Here is a 19,719-nt window from a genome sequence, read left to right on the forward strand (position 1 = left end):
TGTAAGTGAAATTACATTATTTAAAATTAATGGAGTTTAGCTCTAGAACTTTGCAAAAAGAATTCTGAACCAGGAGAGTTTTACATTGTTGTGCTCTAATCTTAAAATGGCCTGATATGCACACATTTACTTGGGGCCACCCTTGAAAATAGCATGAAACTACATCAAGTGCAGAATGTAGTAGTTTGCCTTATAATGGGAAGAGCTGTTCTGAGCACATATGCCCAATGCTTGTGACATATAGGTGCAATTCAAGGTGGTAGTGTCAATTTTTGGCCTCATATACACGACAATTTCAACCATAGTATGGTGACCAGTTATATCAGTGATATCTCCCCCTAAAAATGATTTTTATTCTGGAGTGTTTATGAAATGGTGTATTTTAACTGTTTCCCCAAAGCATGTTAAATCCTACCTGGATACAACATTGTTCCACTTTGTAATGCAGATGGGATCGAACCAGGGATATTCTCCTGACCTCTGCTAAAGACTTGGATGTGTCCAAGGCTTTAGCAGAGTTCAGGGAAACAGTTAATATCCCATCCACATTAGTAGTGGAACCATGTTGTAGCTGTGTACGGAGTTGACTGGGTCCTTTGACACAGTTGAAGTTGTAGCATAGCCAAAGGGCTGATTCACCACTCTTTTTTTTCCAGCTTTGCACTAGTGTGATTCTAGTCTAGTCACCATCCTAAAACTGGAATGAACCCAGGGTCTTTAAAGTCCTGGATGTACTGGAATATGGATGCCTGCCTTCCTGCCTTTCTGTAACAGGAGCTGTAATCTGCTGAAATGCTGCAGCTCTTGGAATTTAACTCTTTAGGCTGCTGTTAGTGTGGTTTTCTCACCTGGACTTCTCTGGAATCGTTTCTCTTTGACGGTCCACTAGACTCCTGGTTTCATGGCCTCCAGGTCATAATGTATCACTCACACACCTATATGCTGTACTGAATATGATGTGTCTCAAGCAACATTGACAGAATGTCAAGATAATTCCTTCTTGTTGCATTGTTAATTAAGCATTTTATTGTCTATAAGACACTTAATATATATTAAAGATCTACGCTTTCTAATTAGATGTAGACATTAGAAAACATTTCACATTCTGTTGCAGTTTTCATTTCACATGGCTACACAAGATGAAGTCAACACTTTTTCAAAGCTGGTTCAGATCTGTGCTTATTGATCCATCTTTGTTTTGGAGAGTTTTTTCCCGATGTAGAGTAGAATATTGAGGCAGTTCGCATGAAGGCGTAAAAGGACAAGAAATAATTTATATATAAGGATAATTGGCTAAGGGGAAAATATGCTATGGGGATATTTCAATACCAGTATGATAAAGTACTAAGTATAAATACTGTATTAAAAAGGTATTGTAGTAGGCCATTAGCTGGATTGCAGGCAGGTGTGGTTTGAGAGAGGCTGGGGGGGAAAGGACTGAAACAAAAAGTGTTATTTTGGTGGCTGGTGCTGCTTGCTTACAGCTCTGCGGGAGTCAGCCGTTGCTCTGTTAGAACTCTGGCTACATTAAAATCGGTTGGATTTCTAGACAATGTGGCCCTGCCGCATTCCTTCAGATACCCCTGATGTTGCAGTATGTGGTATGTCTATTGAGACATTGAATAGTTTATAAAACTCAAATATTTTGTAAGATGTGATCAGGATTTTTTTTTTTTAGTAATTAGAAGCTTCATTTATAGAAATTAACTGATTAAGCAACAGACTGTGACTGAAGATTCAAGTAGAAATGCAGGGCGTGTGTGACAGGTTGGATCACAAAACCCCCTTGGGGCTGCCAACTGATGTGCCAAGACTACTTCTGCCCCTGCTTTCCCTGCCTTCCTAGCTTGGGACTTCAGTGCCCTGCCTGGTTTGAGCCAGACCCACTAGCCTGCTGCAGAGCCAGACCCAGGTCTGACCTACATCCCCTAACAGCTGCAGGCTTAAACTGAAAGCAGCTTAAGAAGTGTTCCTGTCTTTAACACTCAGATGCCCAACTCCCAGTGGGGTCCGTTTTACCCTGTGTAAAGCTTATACAAGGTAAACTCATAAATTGTTCACCCTCTATAACACTGAGAGATATGCACAGTCTTTTGCCCTCCACCCCCAGTATTAATACATACTCTGGGTTAATTAATAAGTAAAAAGTGGTTTTATTAAATACAGAAAGTAGGATTTAAGTGATTCCAAGTAGTAACAGGCAGAACAAAGTGAATTACCAAGCAAAATAAAATAGAACACGCAAGTCTATGTCTAATACAGTAAGAAAACTGAATACAGATAAAAACCTCACCCTCAGAGGAATTCCAGTAAGCTTCCTTTTACAGACTAGTCTCCTTCTAGTCTGGGTCCAGCAATCACTCACACCCTCTGTAGTTACTGTCCTTTGTTCCAGTTTCTTTCAGGTATCTTTGGGAGTGGAGAGGCTATATCTCTAGCCTGCTGAAGACAAAATGGAGGGGCCTCCCAGGGGTTTAAATAGACTTTCTCTTGTGGGTGGATACCCCCTCCTCTCTCCTATGCAAAGTCCAGCTCCAAGATGGAGTTTTGGAGTCACATGGGCAAGTCACATGTCTATGCATGACTCAGTTTTTACAGGCAGCAGCCATTGTCCACGTTACCTTGAACGTCCTCATGTATGCTTCTTATGTGGATTGGAGCCTTCCAAGATCCATTGTGCGATAAGTGCTTCTTGATTGGGCACTTAACTTGCAAACTCCTTTTTAAAGAAGCTGACCAAATGCCTTTTTAAGGTTATTTAAAATCAAAAAAGTATACAGCCAATATTCAGAATTTCAAATACGATAATGACAATGCATACAAATAGGATGAATAGATACAGTAGATCATAACCTTTACAGAGATATGTTAAATGGCATATGTAGCCTAAAACATATTCCAGTTATGTCATATATACATTGATAAACATATTTCCATACAGCCTTCTGGGGTGCACCCTCACCACGTGATTTCATACAGTGGCTTCCATTTGCAACTTAGAGTATGCAAATACCTGTACACACACTAACGCCTGCACAAATGCATGTCCCCATTTGGACAAATGGGGTTTGCATTTGTAGATAGTGTTCATAAGGTTTATATAAAAGTGCTCACACAGATAAAGGCCCTATTGAGGCCCTTGAAATTTTTGGAGCAGACTGTGTTGCTTTTATAAGGCAGTACTATGGAAAGTATTAAGTATACCTTTGAGTAATGCACACCAATACATTTCAGTGTAATCACCTAGCAAATAGCATATAGTTATGGGGCTCACAATGTGATCTGCAGAAAAGCTTAATGCCTCTGAAACCAGTAATTTTGCACCATGGAAATAAGTAACTTTTTCAAAAGAAAACAGCAGGAAGACTGAGCCTCAAGGGCTAATCTCATTTTAAGAAGGTGAGATGTGTATTTGAGTAATTTATTTCAGGCAGCCTGTAGTACTGAAATTTTCACGTGCTCATTATAAATTTGGTATGGAAGTACTGTGGGGTTGGGCAGGAGGTTTGCTACAAGAAATGAGAATGACCACTGCATGTGCTGATCTCTCTCTTATCAAGAAAGCTGTGATGAAAGATTAAACAAGACCTTGCCTAATATCCTCAGTAGCATTATGAAACATCATACACAACAGTCTCACCAATAACAGACGTGCAAGGGTCATGTTTCAAGTCCATTGTTTTTCTGCAGAAGTACAATATGTTATAGGAAGTTACATGATTATTTAATGCAAATCTAGCCCATGTATTTGCAGCTGCAGAGCTGTCCCTTTCAACAGTATTGGTGTGCTTCTACACTGCACAAGACAAACTAGACTGGTTGGGCTGTGCAGGGATGTGTGAGCCTTTGAGTCACTAACTACTAGTTTTGCAAGGCTCCCTGCAAGGCAGAGTCCAGGGCAAGGTGCAGAGAAGAGGTGTAGACTGGCAGCAGAAATAGATTGTTGTTATAGTGGAGGAGTATTTTAGAAATATTAATCCATGGCTCATTGGGAGGATTCCTTCCTCCTGTCTCCCCAACCACCGTCAGAGACACCTAGACCAGTACTGCTTAGAGGATAAACAATGTTTCTGGGATGCTGTTGTGGAGTTAACCATTGATTCAATCACATCATCAGGGAGAGTTCCATTTATTCTGTTCACTTCAGTTGCCAGCTCTTTGGGGCAGGGACTGCCTTTTTGTTCTGTGTCTGTTCAGCACCTACCACAATGAGGTCCTGGTCCAGGACTGGGGTTCCTAGGTACAACTTCAATACAAAAATAAATAGCCATACAAATTATTTACTAATTGGCTTCAAAAACAGGGAAAAGATCAAGGGCCCAGAAACTATTAAACTGCAACAGCTGATGAGTTACTTTCCTTTAGGTCATTAAAAGATTTCCCCCCTTTTCATATTGTACAATCCGTGACTGTCATACTCTGCCATTAAAGTTCCTCACAGCTAGGAAGGCTGTATCTATACAAGTACAGTATTGGTGCCAGAGGTGTCCACAGTATGCCCACCTCCATAATATTCTTACCTCTTCATAGTTTAGGTTGCAGCCAGCTTCCCTATATTTGCTCTTCTATCATTTTGGTTTAGAAAATTAACTTAGCCTGAAACTTACCGGACTTACTCTGAAGGCAAAGGAATTTTCTTCAGACTTTGCAGAAACAAACTGCTGAGTTATAGATCATTTAAAAAAAAAATCTTATATTTCTTTGACTCCATCTTGCTTAAGATAGCTGATTACTATCCCTTCATATTTTGCATATATTTACATTTCCTTGAATATTTCTGTGCCCATTATACTTGGAGATTGGGGAAAACCTATGATTAGGACAAAGTATTAACAATTTTTGGTGACAGTTTTGGGCCCAGTCCTGTTCCCATTGATGTCAATGGGAGTTATGGGCTGTAAAAGGTGCTACCATGGCACTATCCAGTTCCACCAACCTTACACCTTCTGTGTACCCAGATACCAGTGCAAAGCTGCCGTAAAGGGCTAGAAAATGTTTCTTCATTTACCTATTCTCCCCCTAGCCCCCAACACACACTCCCAGAAGGTTGTTTTAAAAAAAAATAAGTAAATACAAACTTCAGAAATTCTGAAATCACAACACTTTGTTTAAAAAACTAGCTATGTTCTCTAACGGCTAGATTTTTAAAGGTATTTAGACAGCTAAGGATGCAGATAGGCACCTAGTGGCATTTACAAAAGCAGCTAGATGCCTAACTGCCATTAATTTAGGTGCCTAAATACCTTTAAAATCTGTCCCTTGGCGATGATGGTGTACTTGCCTATCGTATCACTTATGAACTTAAGCACAAGGAAATGAATAGTCAAGGAGTTAATCGGTTTTAAATTTCCCACATAAGATAAGGACGGTGCCAAAACGTTCAAAGTTAGGCTTTCAGATCCATATCAAGGCACCTAAGTAAAGGCCTAAGTTATTCTTTTCGGACTTGCTGAGTATCTACAAATCCCACTGTAGTCTGTGAGAACGGGAGGTTCTCAAGATCTTTGAAAATCAAGACACATTTACTTAAAAGCTTAACTTCAGGCACCCAAGTTTGAAAATGTTGGCCATTAATCTTACCAAGTACAAATAAATCTATATTTCATCACAGTATCACAGCCTTAACTCTGACCAAAATACATGATGGTCTTTCAAAACCAGAAACCCTTTTGAAAAAGAAACATAATGTGTGTGCGCATTAATGACATGCATTGATCTGACTCAACTGGAAGTCCACATACAAGCGCTGCCACAAATGGATGGCTATACACTTTGCTTGCCAAACTATAAATAGAATATTATTCTCCTGGAATATCCATTTAAGATATTTTACACACACACACAAGCCCAAAACCAAAAATCTCTCACTTTTTACATACATTATATTAATGTAATCATTAATAATACAGTAGCTCAAACCATTATATTTAACTATATATTAATGTATTTATCAAGTATAATTTATTGATATTCTTTATGAAAAGGTGCCTCTCTCCCACACATGCCTTTGCAGATCTCCCCCTTTATGTCCATTAGAGAAATTGACAAATCCTAGAATGATCAAATTTCATTCTACTGTACACATTAGGGATTGTTCAAGCTCAATTACAAATGCCTTCCTTTCAGCATCATTTTGGGGGTTAGCAGCATGCAATAATGGTAATGATGTCTTCACGTACTCACTGCCAAAACATTCAGTGGTAAATAATTCAAATAAACTTCAGTAGAAATAGTTTGGTGTAAGTTTAACTGCAGCAGCGTGCCAGAAAGATTCTGCAACTGTCAGAGCCAGCTGTAACTAACCCATTTTTCACCTTTTTTAAGAATGTGAGAAATGTGGTGATTTGATATAAAGGAAACTTCTCAGCTATGCCAAGTCAAATTAAAATTGATAAGACCCTCTCTTTTTTCTTTTCTGCTTATTTTGGAAGAGGGCTCTACAGAGGAGCTCTTTAGTGATCTCACACCAGTGGGAGAGGGAGTCTGTCAGCTTTGTTTGATTCTGGAATTGCCTACTCAAATTTCACTGTAGCATGAAAAGATAAAGCAACTGGAACAAGCTTTAGAGCACAGTGAAATAAAGATACAGCAGCTGGTAGCACAACTTAAGTCCTAATCTATTTTGGTTGCTAAAATCCCTCAAAAGTATTTAACAGAAGTACCAAATGCCCATAATGTCAAGATAAAGGCTGCTGAGAAACTGGATAGATTCCGTGACAAAGAAAGTTCACTCCATGTTGTAAACTATGGGTGAGGGAGGCAGGCAGGCTCAGTTAAGCAGTGAAAGAATGCCAGAGAAAAAGCTGCAAAATAAAGAGGAAAAATATTACAGGCCTGTAACTAAGCAGCTGCATTTTGAAAGAAAAAAATGTCAGGCACTGTGGGAATTCTAATCAGGGAGTGCTAGCAGGTTACTTCAGAAGTCTGCGGGACTATTGTTAATCAATAAATAAGTGTGGGCCCTTTCTTTTTATGTCCTCTCAAGTTTCTTTCTGGCATAAATTTTATTAATGTTTAGTAAAGTTTACAGCAATAAAAAAGGCAAACAATCTAGACAAGCCACTGTGGGATAGTCACAGTTAAACAAGAAAAATTCCCCATGGACGTTAAGACAGCAATCCATGGGAAAAAGCAAGGTCCTTACTCTTTCACAGCTGGGGCTGAGTCAAAAAGGAAATGGAAAGATCCATTAATGCTCCACCTTGGACAGACAAGATGATGAAAATAATTGGATGAGGAAAAAGAAATTGTACAAAGAGAAATGGTTACCAATTTAGGACCATATTGTGGTTGCCCTTTGCTCAAATTCATAAGAGGATCGTGAGAATGCTGAAGGGGTGTGGAAAGCTGTATGTGGTGTAGTCACAGTTTTAGTCCAAGCACTTTCCTGGAGCACAAGCACTGTTTCCTGGGCAAGCAAGCCATGCCAAACAGAGCACAGCAGTGGCCATAATACCATTCCCATCAACCCACAGAGCTGGCCAGCCACAGAGAAGAATGTATGCCAAACCTCGCTAAAAGAGCACTCTCCCTACATGCTGAGGAGCTCTGGGAGGAGTTGATCCTCTAATATGGTACAATGCCATTAGCGCAGGCTTGTGCCTTAATAGCACAACCTAGAACATATTAAGATACAAGGCCACACTCATATAATGTAGTCCATGAAGGTAATTCATTTCTGCACAGAGGACAAATCCATTCTTCCTAAGACTTGAAGCAAGACCCCCTGCTTACAAGGACACCAGGTCTACCATTTGAACCATAGAAGAATCTGTATCAGCTGCCGTTCATAATAACACATGAATTCACCTCCAGCCACTAATTGGTGAGCTGTAACATATTCCCTGCTTGACTACAGCAACATGAAGAGTTATGTCAGCACAGTGAGTATTTGCCAAGGCCCTCATATTATTGTGCATGTACAAGGCTACATCAGAAAACACAGAGGGAATCAGACCATTAACGGGGCGCCATTCACATGGGGCTCAATCCTGTAAGATGCTGAACACTCCAGTGAGGTGCTGAGCGTCCGCAACTCCTACTGTCTTCTAGGGGAGTTGAGGCTGCTCACTACCTTGCAGTGTCACTGCCATTGGGTGCAATCTGTAGTCTCTGGCTGACCATTCGAATGACTTTTAAAGTCTTGTAAAACAGCAAGTTACTGTATTTTGTGACTCACAGATGATATGTCAGATATTCATGCCAGAGTATAATAAAGTAATTACCATAAACCAAAAGCAAGGGCAGAGCCAGCAAGTTAATGCTTTCCCCCTTCCCGCCCACCCCCCTCCAGCAGGGTACAGTTGGAGCATCTTCAAAGCCCCTGTCAAAGTTTTAATTAGAATACCACAGCTTATATGCAAAGTTACATGCACATGCTCTTACTAATGAACAACTGAATCCTGCCTGCCTTATTCAGTCAGAACTTCCATCAATTTCACTGAAGTTCTGACATAGGAAGGCACCAGGATCGGGCCCATTGTGAACAAAAAGCCTTTGAGCAAATCAATCTTAACTGGTCTAAAAACATACCAGCAGAAAAATAAACAGAGTCAGAGTTAATACTCTTCAAAAGAGTGCTCCAGAAAAGGAAAATTTCAGTACAACTAAGTAGCAGTAACACTTACATCGGGGCAATCAACTATTTTTGGTCAAGGTCCAAATTTCGTGGTCAAATATAGTCAAGGTCCAGACTCTAGAGAAAATAATTCAAAAATAATGATAAGTAAAAAGATTTCATGGTCCATTTAAAAGTGTCTGGCAGTCAGGATTTGGCCCATGCTTCTCCTATCCCTGCTTTACATACCTTTTCAAAGCATTGCAGACATTGGGACCAAAGTCCTACTCCAGTGGACTTCAGTTGGTGTAGGATCAGGTCCTTTAACTAAATAATCTCCGCAGCCCTCCTGTTAGGTATAAAGTCTTTCTTTCTTACAATCTGTATATATTTGAAGCATCTAAATTCTCCTCAACTTCAGTCCTGTTTTTCTTTAAATAAAAGAAACATTTGTTGGTTTTCTTGGGACATGTAAGTGTTTGTCCTCCGAAATGAGCATATGGTCTAGTAGGATACTCCACATCAAATCTGGTTCTCATATCCTGCAAATAATAGTGTTCATCCCAGGAACCCTAAGTGCTTTACAAAGATAGCACAGTAGTCATATTTCCATTTTGCAGATGTGGTTCGTAGGGGTTGCATGACTTGCCCAAGGTTGCACAGCAAGTCAGTCACAGCCCCCAGCTCTCCTAACGTGCACTCAAATTTCTCCTGAAAACCCACTTCTGCCACAACAACTCCAGGAAATCAGCTGACTAATAATGGCAAGGTTGAGCAGTCATCAGGGATAGATGCTGTTTGTGTACATTTGTACAAAACCTAAGTCTGTCATCTCAAACTATAAAAAATACTGAATTATCAAGAGATGGCCAGTCATCACCTACACGTTGATCAAGCAAAGCACTTCAACAGGCTTTGAATCAGAAACTTTTCTCATACGTTTACTCCTTTCTCCTACCCTTTTCTTTAAATGGGTTTCTGGATCGGAAACAGGGTAAGGGCTGGTTAGATCATCTACTCACATACTAAACACTCCAATAGTGCATAACAGAAAGGTTTCTATAAGTATAGACAGGACCGGCTCTAGGCACCAGCAAAGCAAGCATGTGCTTGGGGCGACACATTTCCAGGGGCGGCGTTCCGGCCATCCCAAGCACATGCTTGCTTTGCTGGTGCCTAGAGCCAGTCTCGCCTCCTTCCCCGCGAGCACGCCCGCATGCTGGCAGGAGGAAGCAGCGGGCGTTGGGGGGGGTGGTGCTTCCCAGTCCCTCCAGCCAGGGCACAATCACCACCGCTCCCCCGGCGCCAATCCCAGTCTGAAATGGCTGTAGCAGCCTTGCCCATGGCCCCACGTCATAGCAAGACTGGGATTGGTGCCGGGGGAGCGAAGGTGATTGTGCCCTGGCTGGAGGGACCAGGCAGCCTCCCCCACCCCATGCCTGCTGCTTGCTCCTGCCAGCACAGGGCTGCGACACCCAGCTCCAGAGGGCAGCGCCAAGTCCCCGGGCGGGTTCGCGGGGAAGGAGAGACAGGAGGCAGAGCTGTTCGGTGCCTCGCACGCAGCTCCAGGCCCTTCTGATTACTCGGCAGCGACAGCCAGGCTGGGCACCCCGCCAGCAGCATGACTTGGTCTGACCCGCGCAGCCCACGTGAGCCCTAGGGTCGGCACTGACGTCCTGCCTATGCCAAGGCCTCCGGCACAGGGGCAGCCCTAGCTCTGCCCAGGCAGACACAGCTCACAGCTCACTCCATGGCTGGCCCGGTGAGTAAATGAGCACACTCGTAGGAAATTGTTTTATTTCACTAACTACAAATTCTCTGTTTTCATTTTTTTAAATTTTAAACAGTCAAAAAACAAAACAAAACAAAAACATTGCGAAGTGCAAACGTGTAAAAGCTAAAAAAAAAAAAAGGGGGGGGGGCAGCCAGAAAATGTTTTGCTTGGGGCAGCAGAAAAACCTAGAGCTGGCCCTGAGTATAGAGTTAGCCAATAACACAGAGAAGCACGTCATTTATTCAAAGAGTTCATAATACTGATCCAAAGCTGTACTCATACTGCGGTATTCATCAATCAGTATCCCATGTAAATGGTGCAATACACTCGATGGTTTGGTCCTGCAAGGGGCGAAGTACCCCGAAGTATCATTCTTCATTTGGAGCTAAAGGACATGAACTCTTCTCAGGCGCTCAGCACCTTAAAGGATAAGGCCTGGTAGAAACACCTTGCTTTTAAAAAAATTAAATCTTGTACTTTACTATGAAATTTCTCACAGTATTATAAAATCAGGTTACAAGATTCTGTGTAAGAAGAGGAAACTTATTGCTCTTGAGATGGAAACTAGTGTCATTTTGTAAAGTCTGAGAAAAATTTAACAGGATAAGCTAAATGTTTAATCAAACGTATTGTGACAAAGTTCCTCCTCTACCGTGGTGGGTCTTGCGCTTATTGGCGGATTTGCTCGCCTTGGAGCTTCACAGCAGTCCTCAGTTTGGCCATTTTCATGAACCCACAGTCCAGGACAACTCCTCCTGTGTCTGACCAGGAGTGGGGAGGTTTGGGAGGAACCCAGGCCCGCCCTCTACTCCAGGTTCCAGCCCAGGGCCGTGTGGTATGCAGCTGTCTAGAGTGCCTCCTGGAACAGCTGTGCGACAGCTACAACTCCCTGGGCTACTTCCCCATGGCCTCCTCCCAACACCTTCTTTATCCTCACCATAGGACCTTCCTCCTGGTGTCTGGTGATGCTTGTACTCCTCAGCCCTCCAACAGTATGCATTCTCACTCTCAGCTCCTAGTGCCTCTTGCTCCCAGCTCCTCACACACACACACCACAAACTGAAGTGAGCTCCTTTTTAAAACTTAGGTGCCCTGATTAGCCTGCCTTAATTGATTCTAGCAGCTTCTTGATTGGCTGCAGGTGTTCTAATCAGCCTGTCTTAATTGTCTCCAGAAGGTTCCTGATTGTTCTGAAACCTTCCCTGTTACCTTACCCAGGGAAAAGGGACCTAGTTAGCCTGGGGCTAATATATCTGCCTTCTATTACTCTCCTGTCCCCATCTGGCCTGACCCTGTCACAGTACACTATTTAAAAAACACATATACAGTGCTGTACAGGTATAAAAGTACTGGAACCACTCTTTATTTCATTTACATTAACAGTTGATATGTGCTCTTGGTGCCTCTCTCTATATATTTAGGACAAATAATTCTGCTGATTTAACACCAGCCTTTATCACTTAGTTCCATTTTTATATTGTTGTTGCTTCAGAGACTTACATTGCGAGATGAGGTCACCCAGTATGTGCAGACTTGCTAATAATTAGTTTCAGCACTGGAGGAAAGCAAATCAGAGGTGAAAACACTGCACAAACACAAAGGAGTTTTTGCATTTGGTCTTTAATTAGAGCAATATAACTAGGAATAGATTCTGTAGGGGTGAGGGGTACCTTGCTTTCCTGCAGCACTTGGCTTATTACCAGGATGTTTCCTCACTTCAGTTTTATTCCACTTTGGATACAAGTGGATGAGAATGAACAGTGAACCAGGAAATAAATTAGAGTTGCATGGATGAATGTTTCAGGTGCATTAAAAATAATAAGCTTCATTTCTCAAAGAGGCAGGTCAGTAAACAATACACTTCGGGTGTGTAGTGGGAAAAACAGCTAAAACACACAAGCAAGGGAGCATGAAATTAAAAATTACAACTCCCAGAAACTTAAGCTGTTATCAGAACTGAAAAATGAGAGTATTAGAAGGAATTATCAAGTATTAAAGCGTGGCAGATATATGGAAAGACTGTAGAGAAAGTAAATGATTAAGCTTTTACTAAGCAGTGAATAAATAAATTTCTCTTTTGTGAAGATTATGTCGTCGGAAGGAGATGTTTATATTAGGGTGCTGATGACCTTGAACTAACTTTGCTATATTTTGGTTCCTTTTAAAGAAATAAACATCATGACCATAGGTCAACTGTAAGAAACAACACACACAAAGAAAAACAAAGTGAATAGTTTCCCAGTTCTCCACTCTGACCTGTGTAAAATACGAAATTCAGATTAGTGGGATTTATGGGTAACACTGTTTATTGAGTGTAATGGTTTTAACTGTTCAGGTTGCAGAGTCAAGCACTCATAAGTTAGGAAATGCCTGTATTAAGGGTGCCTCTACAATCTTAACTCTGCTTCCTTGTATGCATACACGATGGTAGTCTTTAAATTACATGAGCACATACTGCTTTTTCTCTAGGCCCCTTGCTTCACTCAGTCACCAGATGGATAGTGAGAGGGGAAGGGAGTTGTAAGAGGAACAAGGCGTTCTCTTGGGGCTGGGGCACTGGACTGGAACCCAGGAGAATTTATTATATTCCTGGCAGTACCACAAACTTCTTGTGTCATGTTGGGCTGGACTATTGTACCATAACAATGGCTTGGCTTTCAATCTCTTGTCACGTCACTAGTTCTCCAGTTACCATAGTCCTTCAGGGGAGACGAACTGAATTTCTAATGTAAGAAATGAGCAATAATTCTTTATTTTTATCCCCTTCCAGTCTCTCTCTGTTGGAAAGAAGTAAAAAGGGACAGAAGCCCAGTATTTCTTTCCCTTTTACAGATCACCTTTAACTCTCAGTCAGGCTGTCCCTCCCATACACAGCCCCCAGGAAGAATGCTCCAAGGAGCGCTGTCTCAAATATTGCCTGTTTACTTCCAATACCACAAATAAACTCTGTACCTCAGCTGAGGTTTCTTGCACAAATTAAAGCTATTACTATCCAGTGAGGCTGCAGGCAGAGACCCACCCACCAAGGTGTTCACTCTACACATCACTTCTTCCTCTGAGCTAGTACATTACACTTCATCACAGGTCAGTGCATGCCGCCTCTTGGAGCATGCCAGATGGCACTGCATTCCTCAGAGGAACAGCTCTCCTGCCTGGTTAGGAACTGCCACATTTCTGTGAAGGTTCCCTTAGTGAGGAGAGGGCCCAAGAAAAAGTATGCAATGGTGGGCCGGGTGCTGCTATTCTCCCTGTCTCATGAGACACAAGCAAGACAGGGAGCATATTTAAAACTGTGCAGAGGAAATGCTTTTTCACACAATTCACAAGTGGCCTGTGGAACTTGCTGCTACAAGATATCACTGAGGACAAATACTTTACTGGAGTTAAGAGGGATTAGACATTGAGATGGATAACAAGGCTGTCCAATTAAACTTAATATTTTAAAAGCTCCTGTGGTGTTTGAAGGGCTCTAACCTGTCCTGCCTCAGGGGATGAACCAGCCTCTGACTGCAGAGACTGAGCTAAAGACTCTCCCTGACTGGAGCTTAGCTCAGAGCTGCCTGCACCTTCCTTCTGAAGCAGCTGGTGCTGGCTACTGCTGGGATCAGGCTGTTGGGCAGGATGGACCTAGGTCAGATCCAATGTTCTTTATACAGAAAAGGACAACCTGACAGAATGCTCCCTTACAAACACCTTCCTTCTGTCTGCCCCAGGGTTTTACATTGACACCCCTCCCTGTAGTGCTTCAGTGCCCTGAAATCCATTTCCTGAGGAATATACAGCAATCGCATGGCCTCATTTTTACTGAGGCTGGTAGGTCCATTTGAAAGAGAGGCTAAGAACTTCCACCCACCTCCACCCCCTTGCTCCCTGCTGGGTTGGTGTAGTCCCTGGAAGGCCTTATCTCTTCACTGACTCTTTTCGGACAGGACATTTGGCTATTGCTTAAGGTTGGTTTGGCCTTGTGCAAAAGATAGGCAGTCAGGTCAGCTAGGCTTCTAGATGTGTATTACATGCACTAAGTGTGAAAGTGCTCAGCTATAGTCAGCCCAGTTTTGGTAGCGTGCTGGGTGACCTTGGGCAAGTTACCTCCCCTTTCTGTGCCTCATTTTTCCCATTTGAAAAATGAGGAGAACGATGCTGACTTTGTAAAGTGCTTTGAGAGATACTGGTGAAAAGCACTAAGAGCTGGGTATTAGCAATTCAGTTTAAAATAATTATTTTTATTAAAGGAACTGGGGCTTGATGCAGTGCCCACTGACAGGGCCGGATTAAGGCAGGGACTTTAGAGGCTGCAGCCTAGGGCCTTGGCTCAAGGGGGGCCCCGCAGAAATAAATCACAGGCAGCGATATCCAACTCTGGGTCTCTAAAAGTCCCGCGGTGCAGCGGGGTGCTCAGGCAGGCTGCCTGCATGCCATGGCCCCACTCTGCTCCCGGAAGCAACCGGCTGCTAGCACGTCTCTGTGGCCCCTAGCGGGGAGTGAGGGAGAGGGGAGAGGCAGCTCTGTGCATTGCCCTCGCCCCCAGCACCGTCTCTGCAGCTCCCGTTGGCTAGTTCCCTGCCAATGGGAGTTATGGGGGCGGCACTTGTGGGCGCAGGCAGCGCACGGAGACACGCTGTCCCCTTCCCCTCAGGGGCTGCAGAGATGTGCTAGCAGCCAGCCGCTTCCAGCAGCAGCGTGAGGCCAGTGCCACTAGCTGGGAGCCACCTGTGGTAAGCGCCTCCTGGCCGGACCCTGCACCTCGCACCCTCTCCTCCACCCCAATCCCCTGCCCTAGCCCCCTCCTGCACCAAACTCCCTCCCAGGGAAAAGACTTGTATACAGGGGTCCCACAAAATCTAATAGCCCTGGGCCCACAAGGGAGTTAATCCGGCCCTGACCACTGAAGTCAATTTACAGGCTCTTTCCTTTTACTTCAGTGGACGTTGGATCCAGCTCATAGAGGATATACGAGCAAGTAATGGTAAACTCATGATACCCTTTAGAACCTATGGCAAACAAAGGCTACTTCCTATGAAAGAAAAGCGTAGATTAAAATAATCCCTTCAGCCTACATACTTTATTGGCAAGATCCCTGTTTTGAAAGTGACACTTGGCAAACAAAGCTAAAGAACCCATAAGAGAAAACATTTAGTCACACTTGATATTGTCACAATATTTTCTTCCAAGTGTAGATCAGCGGTTGACTCATTACTATGTGTTAAATGAGAGCAAAATTTCTTTCTGTAGGTGACCTATCAAGGGTTTAGGTCTTGGGCATTGTGCCTTCACCTGATGATGGTACGTGAATTTAACTTTCCAGTCAAATAGCAAGCTAGCACAGATGTGTGACTTAGCTGGAAATTGAAATTTGTATACACTGCTGAAACAACAAGCAAGTTAAGCAGAGTCTGAACTTCTTCTTGCTCCATCCGAGCATGGCCACCATGAAGCTTAATGCACTCCAAGTCAAACAAATTAGAATGCTACATGCTTGTTCACAATTAAATCACTTTGCTTTTATTTTTCTCTCATTAAACAGATAGAGAAAATAAAACATTTTCGTTGTAACAAGATGAAACAGTGATCTCATTTGTTTATGTCAGAATGCAGTAGGATATGTTAACGCTTACTAGTGCTAGGGGAGAGAACGACAACTCTTTTAATTTTTTTCAAGTTAATGTAATTACTTATGACAGTCACTGGATTCACAGTGCAGAAGAGCATGGTCCTCTACAGCCGCCAAGGGAAAGGGCCAGAAGAGGAGTCTAGTGACTATGGCATAAGAAGAGTGTGTCTATTTATTTTTTAATTCCTTGAGGTCAGGTAGTTCATTCTGCATACATATACGGCATATGTCCCGTCTTCAGTGACTGCGGACAAAGGAGCCAATAAATGCACGTGTGATCTGGATAACTGGTAGTATTAACTTTTGGCCACTACTAGTCTAGGTTGGATTTCAAGCTAGGGCTGAGACCAAAAAGTCCCCATGTGTTACTATCAGCTCCTCTTGCTTTGCAGTACCCACTATTGCCAGCTCCAAGCAGTCAAAAATCATGAGTCAGAAGCTAAAAAGTCAGATGATTGGTTTTGAAATGATGCTATTTAAAAAACTATATATATATATATATATATATATATATATATATTCTTTTTATTTGCCTTCTGGTTTTTGGCCTTCAGGATTCATGTTTTTGAGCTTTTTTCCTGCAGTCACCAAAACATAGAAAATTCCATGTAGCTTCCATTCGCAGGAAACCTCCCACCCGCAAGTGATGACAATTAATACATAACCATTGTGCCTTTTCCTATAAGGAATGGGGCCAAATGCTTTGACCTTTAGCTGATGAATGTGCTGTTTGCTTTGACTCTGCAGAACTGCTAGTGAAGGAAAAGCATATTGCCTGAAAGAGTCCATAAGCCCTGATCAGTAGATGTACCTGAAAATATTTGCACAAATCACCACAGTGACCTGGTACCACCAAGTCACCCTTCGGGGAATATCTCACAGACAGAAATTATCATCACAGAGGGCCTCCTCCACACTGTCACACAATGTCCCTGATTGCTTGCCGTGTTAGAATGAATTACTGGAAGGTCCTTGTTTACATAGCAACTAGGTCAGAGCTAAAAGGGGCTGCTCTTAACTGGACACTTAATACGTAAGAGTCCTGTGGCACCTTATAGACTAACACGAGAAAAAAATATAAAATGACAACAGCACCTCCTTTTACAGATCCAGACTAACACAGTTACTCCTCTGATACTTAATATCTAAGGGATGTTTAAAGGGTCCCAAGTCAGTGACTTCTGACGTCCTTGGAGTCAGATTACGTGCGGGGAGTGTAACAGCCTCGGTAGACAGAAATCAGCCAAAGGTTCATCTCCTCACTTCCAGCTAGCAACTCCCTTGCTCCTCCAATGAGAGGGGGAATTGCTAGCAGGATCATCGCTCCAAAAAAAGATGCAATGAAGGAATACAGACCAGTTGATCTTGAAATTCCTCATTAGCTATGGCCCTGATGATTAGTTCTGTAACTGAATAGACTTTTAAGTGGGCTCTAAGTAGTGCTGGGTGAAAATTTTTGACTTAAACTTTTTTCAGCAGTGTATACTCCATGACACCAAAATGTTTTGCAAATTCATGTTGATTTTGCCAAAATGTTTTGGTTAAAAAAAAAAAGTTTCATTTTGATATTTTTTAAAAAGGAAACATTTCACTTCTGGGTTGTAATGACTTTTCATTCAAAATTTCCTTTAATTTTATTTTTTAAAAATCAAAAACAATTTAAAAATGGTCAAAATCAAACACTACTTTACTGGATCCTAAATAATATTGTTTCTGACTTTTTGATTTAACTTAAAAATTCTTTCATTTTCAGTTCAACCCAACACAATTTTTTCCCATTGTTTTGGAATTGCCAGTTAATCAAAAAACCCATTATTCATCCAGCTCTAGTTGCAAGGATAGGGTTGTGACTCTCTCGGGCCAAACTGTAAGCAGAACATGCCGCCTGTTGTTGGAGCTGCTTCAAGCTGACTGCCGAGCTGAGCCTAAACATAAGCCTGAATCACATGAAAATAGGTAGGCCGGGGGATTTCTGCGCCGTGTGCTGCTAAACGAAGCTCTGTGCCGATTTGGAGGTGGCGCCAGGAGCTTCATAACTACACAGATCCAGTGACCAAACACCTTGTATGGACGAGCAGTGACTGTTATTCTTAGGGAATGTCTACACTACGAAATTAGGTCGAATTTATAGAAGTCGTTTTTTTAGAAATCGTTTTTATATATTCAAGTGTGTGTGTCCCCACAGAAAATGCTTTAAGTGCATTAACTCGGCGGAGTGCTTCCACAGTACCGAGGCAAGCGTCGACTTCCGGAGTGTTGCACTGTGGGTAGCTATCCCACAGTTCCCGCAGTGTCCGCTGCCCATTGGAATTCTGGGTTGAGATCCCAATGCCTGATGGGGCTAAAACATTGTCACGGGTGGTTCTGGGTACATATCGTCAGGCCCCCGTTCCCTCCCTCCCTCTGTGAAAGCAGCAGCAGACAATTGTTTCGCGCCTTTTTTCTTGAGTTACCTGTGCAGACGCCATACCACTGCAAGCATGGAGCCCGCTCAGGTAACCGTCACCATATGTCTCCTGGGTGCTGGCAGACGTGGTACTGCATTGCTTTTCCTGTCTACCTGGCCAGTGCATCTGAGTTGAGACTGCTGTCCAGAGCGGTCACAATGGAGCACTCTGGGATAGCTCTCAGAGGCCAATACTGCTGAATTGTGTCCACAGTATCCCAAATTCGACCCAGGAAGGCCGATTTAAGCGCTAATCCACTTGTCAGGGGTGGAGTAAGGAAATCGATTTTAAGAGCCCTTTAAGTCGAAAAACAGGGCTTCATCGTGTGGACGGGTGCAGGTTTACATCGATTTAACGCTGCTAAATTCGACCTAAGGTCCTAGTGTAGACCAGGGCTTAGCCTGTGAAGACTGCTGTACTGTGGCCTGACTGTAGGTTTGGGGGAGAGGGTGGAATTCAGTCCATGTTTCTTCACCTACTTGGGCTTTAAGGGACTGCTGTGAAGTAGTGTGTGCCACTGTATATACACTCCCTCAGAGGTCACTATTTTTTTTCTTCATGTATATCCCTTCTCACCCAGTGAGAGGGCAGTCAAATTGTTTGATCACATCCTGGTTTTGTTTCTCATTCCCGCGTGCTTTCTGGATCTCCCAAGAGTATACAAAAGAGCCAAGTAATTTAAACTGGAAAAGGGAGCCATTTATTGCACCCTCTAGAGGTAACCCCAGAAAGGCATCTCTAAACATTTTACGAGGAAAATTAATTAAGCCTCACAACATCTGTGGGAGGGAAGTAAGTAGCATTATCTCTGTTTTACACATGAGAAAAGTATAAAGGGACAGAAAGACTTTTCCAAGACCACATAGCAAGTCAGTGGCAGAACTGAGAACAAAACCCAGGAGACCTGACTCCCAATCCCCTGCTCTGACCCACAGGAAATATAGAAAAAATTTCAGCTAATCAGACTACCCTGCTGTTTTGGTAAATGAATGAAGTGATGCAATTTCCTGATGCTAAAAGTGGCTTTAATCGTAACTTCTAAGCTAAGGACCTTCCCTAGAGATATGAGACAAGCAAAGTTCCTCTCATCCCATCACAAAACTGCTTGTCTCAGAGTAACCTTATTTGATTGCAGGACACTTTCTCTCAGACTTGCTATATAACTGAGTCACCTAATCATGGGAAACTGAGAGAAAAGCCCTCCCCCTAACTCATTGTGGGAAGTGTCCTTTTTGTTGCTACCATGGCTACTGTATGTAAGCCAAGGTCATGTTTTGTTATGATTGTGGCTGTACTAAGCCTGTTTTTTGAAACTGACAGCTGCTGCATA

This window comes from Lepidochelys kempii, chromosome 5 (genome assembly GCF_965140265.1).
Source record: "Lepidochelys kempii isolate rLepKem1 chromosome 5, rLepKem1.hap2, whole genome shotgun sequence".
NCBI classification, from domain to species: Eukaryota; Metazoa; Chordata; order Testudines; family Cheloniidae; genus Lepidochelys; species Lepidochelys kempii.